At 45.8% G+C, this 24,187-nt stretch overlaps 1 protein-coding gene across 1 annotated transcript in view; it reads left to right on the plus strand.

Moving 5' to 3' along the window:
• The window catches only part of NGF (nerve growth factor), a 51,662-nt gene that overhangs the window by 22,000 nt on the left and 5,475 nt on the right, over positions 1 to 24,187 (plus strand). The window contains exon 2 of the mRNA XM_081025167.1: positions 21,462 to 21,585. The gene's annotated coding sequence lies outside the window, so the exon portion shown is untranslated. The remainder of the gene's footprint in view (positions 1 to 21,461; positions 21,586 to 24,187) is intronic.

The raw sequence follows: 24,187 nt of genomic DNA on the forward strand, positions 1-24,187 counted from the left end.
CACCTCCCCTGCAATGCCATCCGAGCTCCGATCACCACCACCTCTCCCCCAGAGTATTGCAGGAGCCGCCTAACCCATCTTTTTGCTTCTTCTCTTGCTTCCCATTGTTGTGGCTCTGCCAGAGTGCTCCTTTAAAGACATATCAAGTCGTGTCACTTTCCTGCTCAACACCTGTTCAGGGCTTCCCTTCTCTGTCAGAATAAAGTACAAAGCCCTCACCAGGATCCAGAAAGTTCTACAATAGCTGGCCCTCGTTGCCTCTCAGATCGCATCTACCACGCTCTCCAGCGATCACTCAGCCCCAGCCATCACTCAGCACCAGCCATAGGGACGTGGGTGCTGCTCTCTGCCAAGCATGACTTCTGCCTCAGGACCTTTACACCGGCCATCTTCTCTGCCCCATTTCTACATGGCTGTCTCGCATACTTCATCCAGGTCTCTTTGGAAGCAGCACCTCATTCGAAAGACTGTCCCTGACCAAACGATCACTTCCCCACTTGTACATCCCAAATCTTTATCATGCTTAGTTTTTTCCAGTGCTTTTCACCAAGTGACTTGTTGTTTATTTGATCTTTGTTTGCTGTCCACCCCCACTAGAATCTAAACTCCCTGAGAGCAGAGGACTTTTCCGCTCTGTTCACTACTGTATTTCCATATCTAGAACGGTACTTGGCACACAGTAGGTGCTCCATCTATATTTGCTAAACAAGTGAGGTGACAGTGTACTTTCATTCCGTGCTTCAGTTTAGTTGTCTGGGAACTGCCTTTATTCCCCTCGTAATTCCTGACTGGTGTACCTACGCGGGACAGGGGCTCGTTCCATGTTTGTTGAATTCAGTTGAACAATTGCCAAGCACGAGCCACAAATTATGGGACTTAAACCAATTTCATAGCATCTCCAAGAGGCAATGTTCCCAAAGGGTTTGTTAATTTTTCTGAGAGATGGTACCAGTGATTTATTAGAACTTAGGCAACAACGCTGAGGAGAAAGGGCAGCACAAATGGAGCTTGGTGTGACAGAGAGAACAGCAGAGCTGTGTGCAGTGACTTTCTGCCAGGCCTAGGCACAGTAAGAGCCGAGCTCCAGGGACAGCAGGAGGGCTCAGCAGACCTGAGCCCTTAGGGGCACGGGGTCTGTCTTGGAGGAGAGGGTGTACCACAATCCAGCACAGCACTATGCAGACAGACCTTGGTGAGTCAGACACACCAAGATTTTTGCTCCTGTCTCATCGTGCCATACTCTACAGAACCTGACAACTCTGTCCCTTCACTTTGGAATTGCGTCCAATTTATTTGCAGTACTGGACTGGGTGGGCCTTCCTGCAATGCCATCCTCAGGACCCAAGTCCCCAGGCCTAGTACAGGTGAGGCTATGCTAAAACCAGCTGTTTGGGAAGGGATCCAGGTACAAAAGTTATGGTTATAAGTTGGGACAGAACATGACACCATGTGCTAGGAATCGTTTCACAAATTTATCTTAAAATCAAAACTACTTGCAAAAATGGATTTAGCTCTGCCTTCAACTGTATCTTCACGCTCCAATGTTTAAATAGAAATAATTCACAAAATGTGTCACCGTCTGCTTGTATTTGCTCCTGATGGTAATAGCATACGAGGTCTGACAATTAAGTTCGTGAACTTGTTGCAATGATGTTGCTAGCCTTTTTTGACATCAGAGGGATTATTCATTATGAATTTGTACCAACTGGACAAACAGTTAACCAGGTTTACTATTTGCAAGTGCTGAAAAGGCTGCATGAAAAAGTTAGATGACCTGGACTTTTCACCAATTTGTGGCTCTTGCATCACAACAATGCACCAGCTCACACGGCACTGTCTGTGAGGGAGTTTTTAGCCAGTAAACAAATAACTGTATTGGAGCACCCTCCCTCCTCACCTGATCTGGCCCCCAATGACTTCTTTCTTTACCAGAAGAGAAAAGAAATATTGAAAGGAAGACATTTTGATGATATTCAGGACATCAAGGGTAATACAATGACAGCTCTGATGGCCATTCCAGAAAAAAGAGTTCCAAAATTGCTTTGAAGGGTGGACTAGTACTGGCATCGGTGCATAACTTCCCAAGGGGAGTACTTCGAAGTTGACCATAGTGATATTCAGCAATGAGGTATGCAGCACTTTTTCTAGGACGAGTTTGTGAACTTAATTGTTACACCTCGTATTACTCAACTCCCCAGGTGGCCATCAATTATTTTTCAACTGCTTTGTCTTTTAATAAAAACCCTTTAGGATCTGGAAGACTTGTTTCAAAAGTTGATCAGAAAAGGAAAAACAACTGTACATTTGAAAGATACATTAAAGTACAAAAAGAACAAGTTTCTAATAAAGAAACTTAATAGTAGGTATTTTTACTTGTACCTTTTTAGTGGGTGTGTGCCCATAGGGAGCCTCATCATTGGACACTAGGCCAGGAAACCCATCCAAAGCAAAGCAAATGCAGATTTACAGCCACTGTTCCAGGTCATCTGCTTTGCGGTCAACAGTTTGCTGAGAAGTTATCAAACCCAATCGAGCAGTTCAGGGCAAAAGACATTTAGAAAATAAAAGTACAAGCCCACTGGGACTATTTAGAAAAGACTCATCCAATTTTTTTTTTTTTCCCAATGTGAACCCAAGGCTTAAGACATTATGTCAGGCCAAAGCAGGGTTCTCTAAACCAGAGCTGCAAAGAGGCCATTTATGAAAGCTACTTCAGGGCAGCATAAAAAGTATCCTCGTCTTTCCTTCACACAGGCCTGGCCTGAAAGGATAGGACTTCCTTTTAACTCTCTCCAGAACATCCCCAAATCATAACTGTATGAGCTCCATGATACTGGTTTTCAAAGCATTGGTCAATTCAGGAAGGCATTTTCTTTGGATAGTTTGGACGAATTATTCTCAGTGTGAATTTCTTGGTATCTTGAGTCAAATTTATGTTGCCAAATCTTTGGTATAAAATGTTTCCATGATCCAATGAGTTTGACGTCAAATCAGTGAATCCTTCTATAAATTCCCAGTGCATACTGGACTATGGAACGCTCTGATTAAAGAAAGCTGTTTCTAACCCCGTGATTCCATTTGGCCATGGAACCTTTGTTTTACCAAACTTCCTTTGACATCCCAAGGGGTGGGGTGGGGAGAGGAACTGGTTGAGACGTTCTATAACTTCAAGGCCAAGGTCAAGGTCTACTTCCTGTTTAGACCATCCATTCACTTATTAAGATGGTGTCCACAGGCCAGGTTTTGCCTGGTCACCAAGAGAGACACAAAGTGGATACAAAGTAGAAAGTGTCTAGGTCCCTGCACTCTGGTAGCTTTCAGTGTAGTGAGAGAGGTAAACATGTGGACAACTATGAACAATTTCATGTGATACAGCCTTCTCTGAACCCCGTCATTACTGATAGCCCGTACGACACAATTTAGAATCCAGTTATTCACGAAGTATTTTTCCTGTGCACTTGTCTTACCTCCTGTCCATATTGTTTATTATTTAAAGACAAAGCTCATGCTTTGTACTTGTCTAGTATTCTCTATGCCACCGAGCATGGAATTGGACACATAGTAGGTCATCCAAAGACTACTAGTTGATTGACTAAAGACTACATTAGATGATCCCTGAGTCCTTTTTAGTTTTGCAGAGTTTCTCAGAGTCATTCTCAAATACTAGTACAATACTGTGCCTACAAAATGATGGTGAACCACAAAAGGATTGAGTAATTCATTAGCTCTAGTTTTCCAGAGGCCATCTTAATGCCACAGAAATAACAAAATTAATGTGTGCTGCCCCTCCAAATAGGCAAGCCACAGCAAACCAAAGCAACATACCCTCTGCTTACAGACACAGCTGAAGTGTTAAAACTCAGTGCTTTGACCTTGTCATCGGAGAACAGCCAAGTTTCTGATTTTACATATGGGAATCCTGAGACTCAAGTGAATGTTTAGCTATATTCATTGTAGCATTTAACACAGATTAGGGTTAGCCACAATTGGTAACACTTGGAAAGTTGTTAATTTCTTGCTGGCAATTTCACTATAAACGCCTTCCATAAATGTCACATTTAAACTTGGCCTTGTCCTCCAAATTTTATGCACATTTATTCAATTTACACATGCTGAGTGGTTCCTAATTGCGTGATCAGTAAACAGCACCTCGGATGCTTTATATTATTTGAGAATTGTTCAGAATCATAGAACCTTCATGTGATAAGTGAACAGGAAATGAATTGAGTGGGGTAAGTTACATTGGGTTCCATTATGATATGACAGGGTTTCTCAACCTCAACAGTATTAACATTTTGGTCCAGATGATTCTGTGTTGTGGTAAGGGGGTCTGTGCACGCTCGGATGCTTGGCAGCATCCACTGCCTCTACCTACGAGATGCCAGTAGTAACCCCCACGCCCTTAGGACACCCCAAATGTCTCCGATGTTGCCGAAGATCTGCTGGGTGGGGTTGGGGGTCAAAATCACCCCTGATTGAGAACCACTGATGATAACAGACACTCTGGTGATTAAAGTCAGTTCTAGACTAATGGTAAGGGATTGTTTTTTGATTTCCTTTTTGTGGATGACCTGTTAGCACTGTGCTTTGTGCTTACTGTGCTTTGGGACTAGATAATTCCTTTTTCTAGCCTGTGTGCCTGGGATACGTTATTTAACCTCTCGGAGTCTCAGTTCCCTTGTCTATCTGATGAGTGTGAGCTACACACTGACAAGCCCCTAGGATAATGCCTGGCGATTAAATGTTAGTAGTTCCCCTCCTCCTCGTCCCACTTCTCTTCCCCCAAAGCCTAGGACGAAAACACAACCAAACCATAGACACTGCACATAGCTTGGTGGTTTGTTTACAATTTTTTCCTTCCATAGAACAGATCATCAGAAGCTGACCTTATATCCAAAGCGTATGTGAGCTTTGGAGGATCCAACCACCTATGTCAACAATAGATAAAGGAGAATCTGAGTCCTGAACCCTTTTCATTTATGCCCGAGAACTGCCCGAGACAGGGATTGTGTCCACACACAGCCGAGCTATTCATCAGTTTATCCTCTGTTCAAGGTGATAAAACTGTCACTTGATGAAACAAAGAGGCTGCTCGCAGGTTGAGTGTGTCCCCAGCCTCACCCACGCAAAGCCAGAGAGTAAGCCTGGTGGCGTAGCCACACTAGCTGAGTTGCTACAGAATGAAGAAGCTTGGACTAGACAGCATAGGGGGACACCAATATGTTAGGGAGGGTGTCTGGCGTTGCCCGAAACTGGAAGGGCTTACAGAAAGCACAGCTGGAAAGGTTTATGGACTTTATTTTTATTATAAAGACATCATAACAACAATACGAACCATTTGGAAAATGGGGAAAGGAGGAGATCACCCAAAGTTCTAACACTCGATACAACTGTTTTCATTTTATACGTTTACTTCCGGGCCTGGTTCCTACGCACAGGATTTCCTTTGGCTGCCATACATACTCTTCTCTATCCTGTTTTCCCCTCCGTTCATGCTGGATCACAAGCATTTCTCCTTGTTTTTATCATCTTCACAGTTTTCATTATCTAATGACTACAAAGAATTTTCTTGAAAAAGGTTTTCCACAAAGTAACTAATTATTCCACTATCAAAGAATACTTGACTTCTGATTTTGCTGTCATAATCATGTAGCAAACAGAAAAGTCATAAGCAGAGCCTTTTCCCTTTTAGCATTATTTTCTCAGGATAAAGACTCAACAGTGGGATTGATAGGTTAAATCTATGGACATTTCTACCATTTTAAATATAATAATGTCGAGTGATTTTGAAATACATTGTTTGGATTATAAAAGCTATTCATGGCTCATTGCAACAATACAAAATACAGAAAGGTATAAAGAATAACGCAGAAATCACCCATAATCCTTTAGCTCAACTGCTGCTACCCTTTGCTGTATTTCCTTCCAGTCATTCCCCCCCCCCCGTGTCTATCTTTAATATATGCATCTATTTAAAATTAGTTTTATTATAATATTATCAAGACTGGGCTTCCTAAATGAGCAGGTAGATGTGGGACTAGCCTCAGTGAAGACAGTTACATGAGTCAGCATACTACGGGGATCTTGTTAGAGTGTCCAGGGTGGCTCGGGGGCGGCCATGATTGCTTCAGGGCACCTGCAGCCTGTCCACGTGATTCACCGCTTAGAGGCCGCCTGTCTGACCTCCCTGCCAGTTGGACTCTTCCCTAGCAGATGGAGTCTGGCTGAGCTCATGCAAGGGCTGTGCTTAAAGTCAATGTATGAGAGTTCTGGGAAGGGGAGCCACGTTTACCCTCAAAACCCCTTAGGAAGGGCCCACCTTGGAGAATAACATAACGCCTCTCAGTTAAGTCCAACCACCTAGTTTTTCCTCCAATGTGAGAACAGATAGATCTTTCTTCAGTTGAGGGCCAGACGAAGGAGTTGGCTTGCAAAGGGGCCACACTATTTAAAACATACACATTTTTGACACTAAAATCACACCCTGGCTCCCAGCACGAGAAGTGGGACCTGACACTGATGGAGAGTGGTACATGCAAGTCTCCACATCACATGCTCACTTGGTGGCAACCCCCTCACACCTTAAATGATCATTCATTCTCTCTCTTTCTCTCCTTTCCTCCCTTCTTCCCTCCTGCCCTCCCTCCTTTTCTTTATTGCTTAGAGTTGAATCTACATAAGGTTAAGATTCTTGTAAGGAGAGGCCATTGTACTCGTAGTTATTCAGCCTGAATTGAACACGGCTCATGGCAGGGAATGAATTGTACTTCAGTAGGCAGCTCATTCCTTTTGCTGGATACCCTTCGCGACCTCTTGTTGAAGTCGGACCTGCTTCTCTTCCAGTTCCGCCCATTCATCCCAACTATGTCTCCTGGAAGCCATGGAGAGCAGCTCTGCTCCCCCTCCCTTTGAAAGCTTCCTGGCTTTTGTGACCTCCCCGTTTCATTCAGTCATTTCTGTGATGGGGAGGTTTCCAGAAGTCTCACCTTCCTGGTTTGCCTTGAATGCTTGCCACACTAAGAGAAGGATTGTGGGTCTGGGGCAGAGCGCATGGCTTCCCTCAGCCCGGTCACTGACTGACCGAGCAGCAGTATCACGGAAGCGGCAGGGGCACAAGCGGAATGGCATTAGCACAACCCCACGACAGCCTCTCTGAGGCTCCAGAGGCCTGCGTCCCAGATTTATGGATGGCACCTGGTGAAGCAATGATGCAAGCCCAATGTGAAATCCAAGTACATCATCATTTATCTGTGTTTGGATTTGGTTTGGGGTTTCATTAATGACAGAGGATTTGATTAAACAAAGTTTACATTATAACAAACTCCAGCTGCATCTAAGCATCAATGGGAAGCCCCAATTCCCCCGATGTTGTCCTTTCCACTCTCAGTTTCTTTTCCAAGGCATTTTGTCTGATTCTGATAATGGTGAGGTCATTCAATCTCGTTTATTAGAAGTGTCAGTCTGGCACACCCAGCACAGCGGCTCTGTGATGGAGGACTTTTGTGTTAAAGTTGTTGTGTACCTTGGGATGTGGCCTTGTCTTAACCTATGGAATGAAATCACTGTGTCACTCTGCCAAGGCACTGTTATCACTGGGTTTGGGCTCAAATGGGATTTTTCCAGCAAAAGTCATGCTCTAATAGACAGTGAATTGAAACATGATCGAGATTATCTGGTAAGGTTACCAGAAGCCAGTTCAACGAAATCTGGGTTCTTTGTGGGGAAGTTGCTAATGGCTCTGTTTACCTATTAGTTGGGCTTTTTCTCTAGGGAAATCCAGGAATCACATCTCACCAGCACAAGCTAAGAGGTGTGAGTCTGTGATGTGTGCAAGGGTTTATTCCACTTCACTAAAGCTGAGGAGAGGCCATCTTCAAAGTCTTCTCCCAACTTCTGCCTTTTTCTTCTATTTCCTTCTCTCTCTGGTATCTCTTCCTCCCCTTGCTATTCCTCCTTTGCCCTTTGCCCTATCCCTCCTCACCCTCCTTTCTTTGTCCACTCCCCTTTGTCATTTTCTTGCCTTCTCTCTCTGCTCTCATTTACTGTCCTTGCTCTTTCTCCCACTCCCCTCCTCACTCAATTGCTTCTTACTCTAGTTGCACCTTTCTCATTCGACTTCTTCACTTTATCTCGACAATGACATCAGGTTCCCTTATGGGGGGGGGTAAATCCCAGCTCACTTAGCTTGTCCCCATGCCTGCAGGTAAGTGTTGGGCTGGTCTGATTCCATCTGTGCAGGACTCATCCATTCATGCCGCAGACACTCGTCCAGCTCCAAGCTGATAGGAAATGAGATGGGTATTTCTCGCTCTATCCTTGACCTGGACTCAGCCCCAGGCTGGCCCCTAATTAAAAGCAGCAGATCCAGCACCAGAGCCAGGGCTGTCCTCAGTGCCAGCATTACTCAGATCCCCATGGTGCCCGGTGGGGACGGGGCCAAGCCACATAGCTCACGGCCCAGTGTGTGCCCTTCTGACGTGTCTGCTAAAATGTCACTGTTATCTTGTAGGTGATCGTCATTGCTCACTGGTGAAGAGCTTCTTATGACTTGCCCCTTCCTGCTCACCCTATTCATGAGACACTAAAAGAAGACAGTGACTCTGTCTCTTTTAAAGAGAGTTTCTAGAGGCATTAGGCTGGTGGGCTAAAGAGACTGCCAGATTTTCACTCCAAAGCTTAAAATGAAAACTACCAATACTTCACACATAGCCGCATCATTCCTCAATTCAGTATGGCAAATCAGAAGGAGCTGCTTCTCTTCTGTCTAGGTGTGCTGTCTGTTTTTCATAGCATGAGGTTCTCCTTTCACCTGCTAACAATGAAAACATCTCTGTCTGCCTAAAAAATACACTGATGGTAACTCGACCTCCTCTTCTTTACCTGTGGTTCACCTCTGTTATAGGAAATACTCACTGCTGAGAGCATAAAGCCTGGACAATGGAATGCTGCTTGGGTCATTCACACAGTTCTGGGAGACACAGTCCACAATTCACAAATGGAATTCACTTCTGAATGTTCATCCACCAAGGACCGTTGACATTCAATCTCTTTGCATTTCTGTTCAGTGTTTATTGCTTTCCTCCCACCCCTCAAACCAAAGTTATAGCTTGGTAACTTCTTGTTTTAGAAAGTGACAAACAGAGCAAGCCGAGAAAACACTGTATATTTTGGACTACAAATGAAATCATTAGGGTACGTTTCTATTCTTGGCGCCTGGAATTTTACTCTGGTTCTGATTAAGCTCAACAAAGATATTATATTTGATGTTTTCCTGTAAATGTATGAAATGGTTTTCTATTGCATGTCCATGAATGGAAATATTAACAGATGCCGCTTGGCTTCACCAGCCCCTGGCTTGGTCTTTACACCCAAAAAGCCAACCAAAAGAGAATCACATCCCAACCCAGAGTGAGTAGTTCTTGTCTTGCCTGTGGGTTTTTTTTTTCCTTCATGGTCTCACAATTAGGAGTTAAATCTTACCCAGAAAATGTATGAGAGTACATGGAATAGCCACATTCCAATGTCTACAAATTGCTCAGTAAGAAACAACTGCACATTCTAAGCAGTTATCTGCTGTGCCTACACATCTTAGAGAAGAGTGGGTCCTTCCAGAATCTGTTTCTTGGTGGTGAGAGTATTTCAGTGAGGGGGAAGTATGGTCTGTGGGCTCCCTCAAGGGTGTAAACAAGGAGAGTCTCATGACAGACAAGTGGAGAAGTCAAGGAATTTTATAAATAGAAAATCAGCACTGGGCTTTAAAAAGAAATTAGGTAAATTCAAGAATAGAAAATAGGCAGCATCCTAACCTACACATTATTCATAGAAGCAGAAATGGACCTCAACGCAAAACACAGAGGACAAAGCTATTGCTCCTTTGCATGGTCAGATTTGGGAGCAATCTCGAGTGAGGTGAAGGGGAGTGGACCACAGAGCGAGAGACAGGGCTCTTGTTCGCCTGTCCATCATCCCATCCCCTAAGCAGTGTGACCTTGTACTTCCCCACTTCATGCTGAGTTGAAGTTTCCTTATCTGGAAAATGGGGATAATACTGACCTCAGAAAATGTTTAATAAGTATTTTAAAAGAGAATATATAGAAATCCCTTAGTATAGTGTCTGGCACATAATACACAATAAATGTTATTCTTAGTGGTAGTAGTTGTATTTACTTCTAATCTACAGTTGGTGCTAGTGAAGTAGCACATCATATTACATTACATTTAACTTTACACCTAAAATATAGGCAATTCTATCCTTAGCACTGCCTCTCAGATAGCTTAAGGGAGAGCCCTCTTTGGGGGATTTCCATCCTACCCCCACCTTTTCCCCCCAAGCCCAAACTCAAACCTCCAATGTGGGCATACTCACCCTCATGGCTCAGAAAGAAGACGCTTCTTATTTGGTCTGAGAGAAAGAAGTAGGCGAGAGAGCTGGCCAGGCCTCCTCCTGGGACAGCTGCTAGGACCTTACTCCTCATTGGACAGAAGGACCAGGGAGAGAACCTACTGGGGAGCCTGACCTTTAACTCCCAGGGAGCTCCCCTCCTACAGGCAGGAGCCAATCACTGCCTGGAGTCAGTCTAGTCAGAGGAGTGCCTCCTCTGGAAGCTGAGGGGAGGGGTCAGGGAGAGCTTCCCCTCTCTGCAGGGGCTAAGCGTAAAGTCCACTTATTTTCAGGGGTGAAACATAGAAAACCTCAAAAATGGTCAGCAAAAACTGTGCATTTCTTCTTAACACATCACATCAGGCAAATGGAAGAACCTGCCTGGTTTGGGAGGACCAAGGTATACAATTCCTTGTTTACCTTTTGGAGTGAGTGTGTGTGTGTGTGTGTGTGTGTGTGTGTGTGTGTGTGTGTGTACATAATATCTTTGTGACAGTGATAGATATTCCCCTTCTGAGATAATTTTATCAAAGTCTGAACTGAATTATGTCATGTACATTATTGGAAATACCAAGTTAAGAACAACAACAACAAAAATCTCAGGAGGAAAAAAATTTAAAAAAACAAAACAAAATAGCTTTCAGAATGGGTACTGGAAAACAGTACAGTGGGATTTACAGGAAAGCAAGAATATCACATTCCTTCATATAGTGGTGAATAGACCCCGTTCAGTTGGGAGTTATGTGGACCTAGACAATTCATTCAACTATTCTGGAAGAGATTAAATGACCCCCAGGCTTGGCTCTCTTATGGTTTTGCTGATTCCATTGACAGCCTAAGAGGAGGCCTTGGGGGACAGTGGTCAGTCTTCCCTGACTCCAGGAAGTTCTTCAATTCTTCAGTGGTGGCGGTGGTGGCGGTGATGGTATTGATGGTGGGAGTGGTAATGGTAAAATGTTGGACGTGGTTGATGCTGGTGGTGGTAATGGGTGGTGATAGGATGGTGGTGGGAAGTGTTGGAGGAGATGATGGTGGTGACGATGGTCGTGGTGGAGGCCATGATGGTGATAGAAGTGAGGAGCAGTGGTAGTGCTGCCATGTTGTAGAGATCTGAATAAGAGACCTGACTTGTGTAACTACTGCGATAGATTTGAGAAGCGGGCAGAGAGCGGAGGGGCGCTTAGGTACTATGCACAGAGCATGTGGTACTACTGCTCTTGCCTGTCACTTCGAGGTGACTCTTCTCTCAGGGACAATGCGAGCAAAACAAACATGCTCAGGCAAACATATACTGTGCTACTGGTTGTGAATTTTGGGGGGTTTGTTGTTGAACTTGTTTCGTTTCTCTTTTAAAAGTTTTATCCTAAATAATGTTTGAATCTATATTTGGGGAATATGGAAATCAGGTCTGTGCAAAGAAAGAAAAGTAGAAACAGTTAAAAAGAAAGCTGGGGCTGCAAGGCATGGACACACTGCAGGCAAAAAGCAGAGCCCTTCTTACACAAAGTAAACCAAAGTCTGGTTAGGCAGACTTTACAAAGAACCAAGGTCAATGCATAATCATAGCGGATGGGTACGTGTCCTGGGTGGGACAGAAGGTGAGCATTGGAGACAGGCCTGGTGCCTGTGGCCCAGAGGGAGCTGGGGCAGTCACTCAAACACCCTCCTTCCTGGGGACAAAGGGTGACATGGCAGAATGAGTCCCTGGAAAGCCTTGGGGGTGCTGCTCCCTTCACAGACAGAGGCCTGGTGCCAGCAACTCGGCTAATTCACAAAGAAAGGAGTGAAATGCTAACAAATGGTTTTCATTATCATCACGCCGCCTCCACCCTCGTCCTGTATGTGTGTGCTCTGCTTTTTTCTTTCTTTTTTTCATCTTTTCATGGGTTGTAGCTAAACAATGAGGTGATTGCCATCCCAGTGGATTGCACAACGTTACAAGCAGCTGGGTTGGAGCACAGCTTTTATCCAAAGAAATTTTAGACAAGAAAAATAAGCAAGCTGGAAATGAGGAGCTGATTTTGCACACCTGTGTGTGCTTTGTAGCGCTTGTGATGAAGGTGCTTGTGATGAAAGCGTCTCTCCTGAGAGCAGAGACACTGTGTTCTCCCGCAGTGTACCTGTCAGCTCACCAATGGGGTATTCTCGTTCTTAAAACGCCACTTTGCCAAAGTCACAGGGGGACTCACCCAGTTATCCAGGAATATACATCAGGAGCACTTGTCATTTCCCAATGTAATATGAAATAATGATTTTCTTTGAATACACTGGCATAGCTGTGTGGAAAATTTTCAATTTTCTTCAGTAAATATTCATGAAGTGACCAACGTGGGACAGTCCCATGGATAGAAAAACACCTGAGACCTCGAGAAGGTAACCATCCAGCAGATGCCTAAATGTGTCCCAAATCCCTGGATCACCAAGCCTAAATTTGACCACAAGGATACCTTCCTGTTGTATAGTCCTTGTAAGGCAGCAATTTCCCTAAGCCAAGATTCTATTAACTCTACAGGGCCTGGCAAGTTTTTGGGATACTCAAACGGCACTGGGCTCCCCAAACTAGAGTCTCTAGACTAGAGTCTCTAAACTAGAGCAGCTCCCTCCCTCTGACTGCCACATGCCTGAAGGAAATGGATCATTTCAAAAACAAATGTTTCAGTTCCTTACTCAGCATCACGGTTGGCAAATGATTGCAGATAATCATCCCGCAGCTGCAGACTGACTGTCCTACACATGCTCAGAGGGGGCCGCTGAGCATGTGCACAGCCAGCCATTCCAACCATGACTGGGACGCAAAGCAGGGTTTCTTCCTGCAGAGACAGCCAGACGGGGACGTGGGATGGCCACGAGGCATTGCTTGCTGTTCTGCACCCAGCCTGCCAATAACTCGTGGCCTGATTATAGCTGAATGTCTTTAATGATATGAATGAGAATCGCTAATATTTACGCAGCACCCACTCGTTGCCAGGCACTGGGCTAAATGCTTATTCTGTTTCATCCTCTCAACAAACCAATGTGGAAGATATAGTATAATTATGCCGATTTTTGAGGGGAGACACTGAGGCACAGAGAGATTACATCATTCGCTAAAAGTTGCCCAGCTGATAACTGCTGAGGCTGGCATGCAACCGGCCCCAAGCCTTGTGGCCTCAGTTGGCCCACCTGTCGAGGGAAGAAGCTGGACTGCACAGTCATCAGTGGCCCTTTCTTTACGGCTCCAATTATCTATAATTATGTAAAATAAAATCTGAGATTCTAAAATTAATTAGTTTCTATTTCTCTATAAATTAAACATCCAAACTTACATCTTTAGAAGAAGCAAGATGAGTGGCTGGTATCTCCCCGCCCTCTTCTCCCCCTGTGTGTGTGTGTGTGTGTGTGTGTGTGTGTGTGGTGTGTGTGTGTGTGTGTGTGTGTGTGGTGATTAAGGGGAGAAACTATCTGCCCTCATCTCTGAATGTCTAATTACCCACCGTGTTCTGGGTCCCTGGGGACAGATGTACTCTGTGCCTCTTGTTAGCTCTGGAGTGCATTTCCCCAGTGCAGAGTTTTTCTTTTATTCGTGATGTCATGGTCAAGTGAAACCTAAACGGAGGCACACTAGAAGATTGGGAATGTACTGAAATACCATCTGAGACTCAAGTGATTTTAGGAAGGATGGCAAATTTTCATCTCTCCTGACCTTTCCTCCCGAGATAATGAAAGAGCTAGATGAAACTTCTTAAAATAAGCTTAAAAATTCCCATCACATAACCCTTCATTATATTTAACCATCTCGATGATATTCCGCCATTCCCCATCAGGCATATGTGTTACTGTGCGGAAGGAGCCCATTTGGGGCCGGGAGAGTTAAAGCCATACACAGGAAGTAGCTAAAACAGCACAAAGCCCCCTGACAAACACACACAGAAGTAAAGTCTTTTTTCCCAGCTCGTATCGTAGCCTCAGGTTACCTAGAATTTGCCTGTGCTGCATGCCTGAGCAAAGCTGGGCTGAGTTATCTCTTTCATGCTTTGAGTCAGATTTTGTGGGTGTGAAGTCAGCAGACAAGCCAGGAAATGTCAGCACAGAAGAACAAGGGAGCTGGAGATATTGTGGCAGCTGTCACTCCAGAGTGGTGTGGAATGAGAAGGCATCTGATGTGTCCTTGGGACTCAGTTTCCCCTGGTGGTTGGTGCTAGCTACTGTGTTTCCCTGAAAATAAAACCGGGTCTTATATCAAGTTTTGCTCCAAAAGACACATTAGGGCTTATGTTCAGGGGATGTCCTTCTGCAAAATCATGCTAGGGCTTATTTTCCTAGGTTAGGTCTTATTTTCGGGCAAACACGGTACTGGTGATCTATGTGTTCTTGGATGCAGGCTGGTTGAGATGCAGCATTTGTTTGCCAAGAAACTGAAGTCCAGCTGCTCCTACAGAAATGGCTTTGTCTCATTGACATTTTAACAAGTAAGGGTGGCCTTTTATTGGGATCCTTACATTTGAGTCCCATAACTTGTCCCTTATTCCTCTTTCATTGAAGGATGAACTGCCTGCCATTTTAAAAAGCCCCAGAACACTGTACATCTGTTAAGCCACGATTTTTCCTGGTCTTTTTCAGGGCTATGGATCTTTAGCTTGTCTGAATTTCTGAAGTTACATCTGAATTGCATTATAGACTTATATGTCGTAACATTGCTTGACCCGTTGCTTGGAAAACATACCACACACTGAGAGGAAAAGGTTAGCTCGAGAAGAGCTGAGGACATTTAATCCCATAAAGCAAATAGAATAAAGAGCTTGGATCTTAGTTTGCATTCACTGGCAACGTTTTGTTTTCATTCACGTACTTATCCCATCCCAGGTGGTCACCCAAGGTCTGCAGTGGGCCGGAGGCCGCGATGGCATTATTGGATATAAACTTTGACTCCAACCAACCTGAGAGTCCCCTTTTCCCCACAATACTTCTGTCTGCTCTTAGTCCCAAATATGGGAAGAACAGGCCGGCAGAAGCCAAAAGCAGAGCTGAAATGGTTCTTTTTCTTGTGGTTTAAGGATCAGCCAGTTGAAACCAAGGAGATGTTTTCTTAGGGTCGCAGAAAAGTTTGAAAAACTAGTAGATTGTTTTTGGCACTCAAATGTAGATTATAGATATATCACTAGTATTTCCCAAGCTGGTGGGCTATACTACAGGGACAGCTATTTAGCAGTATATTCTTGCAAAAATATACTGCCCTCAGTTCTATAACAGAAGGCTGCTGTGTGTCAGAATTACCCATGCTCTGAAGACCCCTCTGTGGTGTTGGCATCACACAACTCATGAATCCAGTCAGGTAAATACCACACAGACTGTGGCCCACCACACATACCAGAAGGTCACGGACATTCATAGCAAATGTTCTTTGCTTCTGAAGCTCAAGGTCAACCAACCACAATGGTCTCTGCCTTGAGATGCCTCACTCTCCCAGGAAATGCTAAGAAGCATTTTGTGATTTACCCCAGAATCTCCAAAGGAGACATAGGACCATTTCTCTTTAGGAAACATTTCTCATAGGAAACGTGGCAAGACACTTTAGAATTGTCAGCATTGAAACTTTCAGTCAAAAAGAAGAGCGGTTTAGCTGAACCTTAATGTCTTCTACGTCCTTGATGGCAGATGCACTATTTTCCGATTGGATGTGCCAAAACCACGAAACAGTTAAAACACATCAAATCATCTTGAAATGGCCAAAATTGAATTTTTTCCCCCCAAAAAAGAGCTCCTAGTCAGCAAACCTCACAGTCATAATCCATAATAGAAAACTTCTGATTAGGCTAAAAATTAGGAAAACAAACTTGCGACGCAAAAGACTCCAAATTTTCTCTTTGTGTACAGGCCCAGAGTAAGAACCAATGGAGAGAAGAGAGAATTAAGGGGACCGGTTTCAGCAATGAAAACCACAGCAACAGCACCAACCATTAGATTAGGCCGTCAGCAACGTGTTCCGGTGCTCAGCATATTTAGTGAGTTTTCCCAACTCGCAGAACGCTAGCGGGTGGAAGCTAGGAGAAGGAAGGCTGCGGTTCATGCCTATTGTGCGGGGTGTCCGGCGGGGCGGCCTGCGGGGTCTCTGCTCCCGCTCCCCACATAAAAACGCAGGACATGATGAGGCCAAAAAGGAACACCCACGGAGCCATAGGTAGGGAAGTCATACCACTATGGTCTCACTGGAGGCTAGGTTTACACGACGTGCGACCTGCTGTCCGCTTTGCTGCCAACCGACCAACTCTCCTCGACTCTCCTTACTCTCCTTCAGTCTCCTCCTTCACTCTCCTCGGCTCCCCTCCGTAGCTGCGGCAGTTATATCAGTGGCCAATGGCTTAATGGCTACAGCTGATGGCCAACCAGCCACAGCTGACGGCCATCCACTATCTGAGCCAGCACCTCTCCACATGAGGCCGAGAGCCTGGAAACTGCTTTCTGGGACTCTGTCCCCACAATGCCGATTGCTCTAACATCTTTGATGGGGGGTAAGCTGCCCTTGGGATTTGCCATTGCTTCCAAGCTTGTGTGAGGAGTTGTCAAAGACATCTTTTTGGTCAAGCATCACCAAATCTTTGGTCAAGCATCACGTCAGCCAGTTATCCTTGGGCTTACTCATAAGCTTACCATAGCTCCCACACCAAAGAACATTTTAAGTGGCATGCCAGGGGTAAAAAGAAAACCTTCCGATTCACACATGTCAATTATATCTAGACAATGGGGGGATGGGGTGGGTAGGGGACATAGGGACAATGTCCCCCAGAGAGTCTACAAGCTATACCCTCACACTTTCTTATTACCTCTAATGTGACCACACCTGCACCTTACATTTTCTGAGATACATTAATTTCTTGACAATTTTTCTTAGTTCCTAGCTCATCAAAGCCAATGTCAAGCGTCCCCTTCATCCTGTACAGCCGTGGTTCTCAGCCCAGGCTTTTCCATGGGAGCTTTATAAAACACTGAGACTCAGGTGGCACTTCAGACCAGCTAAATCAGAATCTCTGGAGGTGGGACAGGTGTCAGGAGCTAGTAAAGCTCCCCAGGTAATTCTAGGGTGTGTCCACAGTACAGGATTGGGGGGGGAGGGGGAAGGGCAGCAGAAAGTGGGAGCCAGGAGGTAGGAGGTGGGATCCAGCAGGGAGGGCTTTGAAGGATGCTGACTGAAGTTAGCGAGATGCCTTCACTCATGATACACAGGCTGTTTCTCAAACTACATATTGATTCGAATTTGAATGATTTGCCGTTAATCAAAGCTTCTTGGCTGCAATTGACCAAAATCTCGTTGAGACCTTAAGAAAGTCAAGGGGACATGAAGGCAAGCATTTATCGAACGGGCCATACAACCAGTCTTACCTTCAGGCCGTCTGCAGAAGAACCTCTAGTTCTAGCTGACTCAAGGCTGGTTGGTCATGGGTTCTGAGAGCATGGTCTCGACGTAATGTTGACTGTAACACGGAAACTCACACTCTAGCAGACAGTCCACAGGAGTAGATTGGCTCCAGGTTGGCGCTCTCTCTTGGCCCAGGATCCCATGGGGTGGTTGCAGTTGAGGAGGATCAGAGTGAAACCCTCTAAAGCAGTGGTTCTCAGGCTTAGGAATGCATCAGAGTCACCTGCAGGGAGTATTAAAACACACGTTGTTGGGTGTCACTCAGCACCTATTGCTAGGTCTGTGGTAGGGCCTAAGGATTTGCATTTTTAACACGTTCTGAGCTTTTGCTGATAGATACCATTAAGGCTCATACTTTGAGAATCGCTGCTTTAAAATACGAGACCCAGGACAGGCCAGGGCTGTCTGGGTCCTGAAGAGGCACACCAGACTTCAATAGCATTCTTTCGTGCCCTACAAGAAGGACTAGAACGTGGTCCTGAGATGGGCTGTGATTTATTTCCAAGTATAAAAGTGCGAGAGGCTTCTGATGACGTGATTACCCAATGAGAACAAACAGGATTATAAAAATAGATATGCATTTTGGTACTTTGTTCCTAACGTATTTGCATTAGAAATTGGTAACATTTAGGTCAGATTTAATTTTCAAGTCCCAACCTTTACTAGCATCAGTCTAAAAACAATGACAGCAGTATCTGTGAAAAGCGCTTAGTGTATCAGTATTCTAGTCAATGAATTGCTCTCTCCAGCAGCAAGCTACCTGTACCTCCACTGGACAAGAGAAGGCCAAATGCATGGGAAATACTAGACAGGGTCTCCAATATAGCAATCAGGCATCTAGATGTGGTTGGCAGGGGACCCGGGCTTGCACCAAGGTGGCTTGAGCCAGAGGTTGCAGATACGGGGCAGAGAACCTTTAGTGGTTGGTCTAGAGTCGATCCCCAAGAAGGCACGTTTGCCTACAGGTTGTGGAGTTTTTTTTTTTACTTAGATTGAACTTCTCTCTCTTTCTAATCATCTACATCGGAGGCCATCCTGGCTTACCGTGGAATATCCAGAATGTTTCCAGAGAGAGTCACTCTTACTTCTCTGGTTGTTCCATAGATTAACATTGGAGGCTTTTGGTGTCACCTAAGAAGTGATGTCAGCCGGCAGGGTCCCAGCAGTGAGCAGGTGCAAACTCCTAGGCACTGGCTGCTATACAAGGCCCATCACATACTCCTCTCACCCCTCCCAGACCCACTAAGTCATATGGGAGCTCTTGCCAGTTCATGAACTCCGGGGCTCTGGGATGCCTTTCCTTCCCTTCTTCCCTGGTGAACTCCTATTCATCCTTCAGAACCCTGCTTAGCTGTTACTTCCTCTGTGAACGTAGGTCTCTGGCCAGACTGGCCAGATGAAACTAATTCCTTTCCGCTAAGTTTCCATATCACGTTCAATACGCATTATACTTATCATGTGGTGCTTTCAGTGCTTGTTCCTGTGCTTGTCTTTCCTCACCTCTAGGTTATTTGCTCCTGGGAGTTGTGTTATTATGTCTTACTCTTCATGTCCCTGGCACCTAACACAGTGGCTGGCACAGCGCCTGCAAGTTTAGTGCTCCATTAATGAAATAAATGAATTCCAGTGTTTAGATGGGGGAAAGTATTTCTTACGGACCCAGCAGGGATGTGGGCTGGAAAACATTAAATGCTCGTAGAGTCACAGACAATCAGAGCTGGAGGGGACCTTAGCTATCGCCGGGGCCAGTTCCTCATCTTGTGAAGGAGGAAACTCAGAGATGCTTAAAGATATGAAGTGATTTACCCAAGACTGAGAGTGAACTGGACCAGGATTTAGCGCTTTGGGTTCCAGCCTAGCAATCAGTCAGGTTTGGCCAAACACCTAGATGAAGAGTTTGTGGACGAGATCAGATCCTCTTCCCCACGAGTGATGGAACCAGACCCCAGGATGCCCACTTCTTACCCTGGGGGACAGGCCTTCCTCTCCCGTGCTAAACCCAACCCTGAGAGGGAATGAAAATATGCTATTTTAGGGTGTTCGAGTAAGTATTCATCTCTGGCCTGAACCCCAATGGAATATTGAAAGGTTTTGCTGGTACTTCTGAAGCAGAAAGGATATTTCGAGCAGAGTGGGTAAGGAAGCAGGATGGAAACACCTCAGTTCTTAATTTCATGATTTCCAGCAGCAGGACAACTCTGGGGGCCCTTTCTACCTCCAGCTCCTCTATGTGAGGGCCATGGGGCCATGGTAGCTTCACTGACATTTGTTTCGGTGGCACAAGATAAGAGGGGGTGGAAGGAAGATAATTGGTGGGGGTCCACACTGGAAACAGACATGATGGGGAAAGGCGTTTGTAGAGCTAGAAAGAGAATATAGACAGGAAGGATAACAAAGTCATTCCAGAACTTGTTTTGGGGGCAAGGGTGGCGCTACCCCACCCTACTACAAGTTCTACAAAAGACATAATAGTTCATTCATTCATTCATTCATTCATTAAAAATGTCACATCACTCTCCTGCTGAAAACACTTTGCCTTTAGGAGGAAACCATAGCTCCTAGCTATGTCCCTGCAGACCGGACTCCTTCTGCCTCTCCAACTTATTTCCTACGACTCTTCCCTACATGCTCAGTAATTTTGACTCGTTTCCGCCTCAGGGCCTTTGCACTTACCATTCCTGAAATGCTCTCTCTCTCGTTCCTACTCATCCTTCAGATCTCAACTTGCAGGCCCTTTCCTCAGAGAACTCTTCTTCACAGAGCATTCTGTACAGAGTAGGGCCTCACTACACCCTGCAGTCCCCCTCTGTCATCATACCCCACTTATTTCCTTCATGGCAGATGAAGAGTCTGATGATATCTTTTTTATTTATACAAGACTATAAGCTCCATGAGAACTGAGACCTGTCTGTCTTAGTCACTGCTATGTTCTCAACACTAAAAACAGTTCTTGGCACATAGTGGGTGCTCAGGAAATATTGCTAAATAAGTGAATAACACACATACACACACACACACACACACACACACACACACACACGAGGTTTATACAAGTGAGAAAACAGAAGCCTTCCACTGCTTCTAGGAACTACAACCTAAAACTGAGTAGAATTTTTTTTCTCTTTGTATGATCCCCATAGCTTCTGATTCCTGAAAACTGACTTTTAGTATGGTTCTCAAGATTCCCGTGCTAGCTCTGTAAGAGCTCTCCGTTGTCTATCAAGTGGTCAGGTTGTCTTATTTGCCCTCATTACTCCTCTGGATTCTCATCAAAACACCAGCTTACTCCCAATTGTCAGGACTTGTTCTTCTGCATAATGTTATCTTAGGGTGGCCCAGAGTCGAGTCTGCTACATCTGCGTGTGTGTAATGTACACAAGGATTTCTATTTTGTTGCTAGATTAGGGGTCGGTTGGAGCAGGACGCCGGTGTGAGACTGTGGCATGTGATTAGCCACAGACTGTGCCCAGGCAGAAACCCAGAGCTTTGGCATGACAGTGAAAGGCAGATACCACCGGAGGTCTGTGTCAGCTCAGGTCCTGGGCAGTTTCGGTGGCTGGGCCCTGATGCTGGTAAAACCCCAGAACTCAGGAATACGGGTTTTGTCCTGTCGGCACATCCCTCCTCTCCTGTCTGCTAGAGAATGTGGTGACGTGCCCAGCTAATGCCAGCTCTCTCCTCTCACAGAGTCCTGGCCCGTGGCGGTGCAGTCCAGGCGGCTGGATGGCATGCTGGACCCAAGCTCAGCTCAGCGTCCGGGCCCAATAACGGCTTTTCCAAGGAAGCAGCTTTCCGTCCTGGCCACACTGAGGTGAGCACCTGAGAGCATGTGTCTCATCAAGGTTCCTGGCTCTGGAGCTGCCGGGATAGCTGGAAATGAGCCCCAGGCTGAGGACGGGGCATCCGCGGGGGCTGGGGTGGCTCCTAGTCATCCAGCACATGTGATTCTCCTAGCCCGTCTGCGAGAGGAAGTCCTTATGCTCTCAGGCTGGCCCCACGGCTACTAGGAACCTGAGTCGCCCACCTCGAAAGTAACGGAACACAGGACCTTGAACAGACAGTCAGTCAGAGCTTCCGCACAGCTCCGGGTCTGCTGAGTAGGCAGCCTTGTGAGACGGGAGGTCCCTGATCACGCCTTTGCTTGTGGCCGTGGAATGGAGGGTGGGGAGAGCTCCCAATCTGGAGACAGGGCCCGGCTCTGAGCTCCACTTTCTCCAGGTATATGCCTGCCTCGAGGTACTTACTCTTCCTGCATCTCTGTTTCCTCCTCTATACAATGGGAACCATAAGGCCTACCTCCCAGACTTGTTGCGATGGTTAATGAGAGGGTTATGCCCAATAGATGGTAATTATGACCTCCCCTCATTCATTTTAAGATGGGTCTCGAAAAATGAGGACCCGTAGAGTTTGTTCCATTCTGCCAGGGAGTAAACCAATAAATCCTCAGGTACCTGCCCCTGCTAGTGCTTTCTGGCTGCCTATTGCCATCGTGGGCATTTTAAGTGCTTTTTGGATCAAATCTATGTGAGGCCCAGAAACCTAACAAACTAGATTTAAAAATAATTAAATAACCAAATGGTCCCTGGTGTCTGGATTTGTGGCCTAAGGATGGTAAGACTTACAGTCTGTTGAATGGAATTTTCATTTTGAGGAAACACAGCCCAGGACCCATCAGTTACAACGTGTGTGTCTGTGGGGAGGGGGGTCTCGGGCCTCTGTCCCCGCGAAGGTGCTGAGCCTGCCACTCATTAGCTGCATCACCCCGGGTCCCTTAGCCTCTCAAGGCCCATTTCTCTCCTCTGTAAAGTTCAAGGACTGGAGGACTAGGTTAGCGGTTCCCAAAATGGGGTCCCCAGATCAGCAGCATCAGTGTCACCTGGGAACTTAAGAGACATGCATATTCTCAGGCCCGACCCCAGACTTACTGAATCAGACGCTCTGGGGGGCAATCTGGTTTAACAGGCTCTCCAGGTGAGCACAATGCGCTGCACCTCTGCCGTCTCTTCCAGTCCACGCTGCCCCCTGGGAAATGCTCGCAGAGGCGCTGGCTTCTCTGCCGTCTCTGCCTTTCTCCGCTGCAGCCTCAGGGCTCCTTCCCCGGGGAGCTGAGAAGAAGCCACAACCTCCCTCGCACACTCCACAGCTGAGAGTGGGGGAGTCTTTACAACTGAAGACAGCAGCCAGTTTACATTTAGAGCGGAGGCCAAGTGTAAAACAAGAGATGACCCTTGATCCACTCTCCTAATGTGGCGAGTAAGATGGAAGAGGAGGACAGGCTGGGTTTCCTCAACCACAAGAATTTCCTCTCTCGCTAACCCTGAGTGACCCTGGTTCACTGATCCAATCTCTAGCCGGAGAATCACTGAGAGCCCTTGGCACCACTCCCTCGAAGGGAGGAAAGATCTTACTCCCCTCTACGACACACCTCCAAAGGCAGGTTGCCCAGCCTGCTGGTGCCATCAGCCATCCCAGACACAGTGTGGGCCAGTTGCTTAGCTCCATCCAGCAGCTCATCACCTATTCAGAGGAGACCAGAATCTGCGTCAAGATGGTTCACCAGGTGTAGGAAATTTCTCTTATTACTGGGGTGTGTGGAATTACGACTGGAGATTCACAGTGTGCATCACCGGCCTGGGAGACGGTGAGAGAACTGGGCAGCCTGTTAGTAGCTGGATCAAAGGCACCTGATGGGTTCCCCCAGTCTTAGTCGTTTGTCATCCATGTTGGTAGGAGCAGGACAGTGACAGACCCCTCACATATTACACGACCATGTTTCTTCCTGAGTCGCTAATTGTGTCCTCCCCAGTTAATCGTTCAGTTCACAGGGCTTTGCTTAGTGAAGCCTCCACAAGGACAGTCGTCTCTCCAGGAGATAAGGCTTCAAAGGTTGTTTTTAAAAATAATTAAATGAAAGTCCTCCCCAGGTTTACTTTGGCCAAGGAAAGACTGTTCATTTGTAAACTGTGGGTTGTGCATTGTATCCCTAGAAGAGAAAACACACTCGTTGTTTTCTTTTTCTAGTACTGGTGGATTTTAAAAAGAAAGATGTTTTTTAATTTAAAAAGATGATAGGGACACTCTATTATAAGTCAAATATTTTTTTAAATAACACCGTTTCATCTGAAACCCAAACGAGAGCAGTACTTGCAACGTTTTCAAATCTTCATGAAACAATCGTCCATGATGCAAATCTCCACTTACTGATTAAATGCCTCCAGGCTCCATGTGTTTCGTCCTGACGGTGAACTAATAAGTAGCATTAGACTTTAAGAGCCGCGTGAAGACAGTTCAGTAAAACCAGCAGACTGACTGCTGGGCAGAGTAGAAAACGTTGTGCAGATATACCTCGTTTTATCACCCTTTGTTCTATTTTGCTTCACACTTATTCCATTTTCATTAGCATTGAGGCCGGA

Source organism: Rhinolophus hipposideros, assembly GCF_964194185.1.
Source record: "Rhinolophus hipposideros genome assembly, chromosome: 19".
NCBI classification, from domain to species: Eukaryota; Metazoa; Chordata; class Mammalia; order Chiroptera; family Rhinolophidae; genus Rhinolophus; species Rhinolophus hipposideros.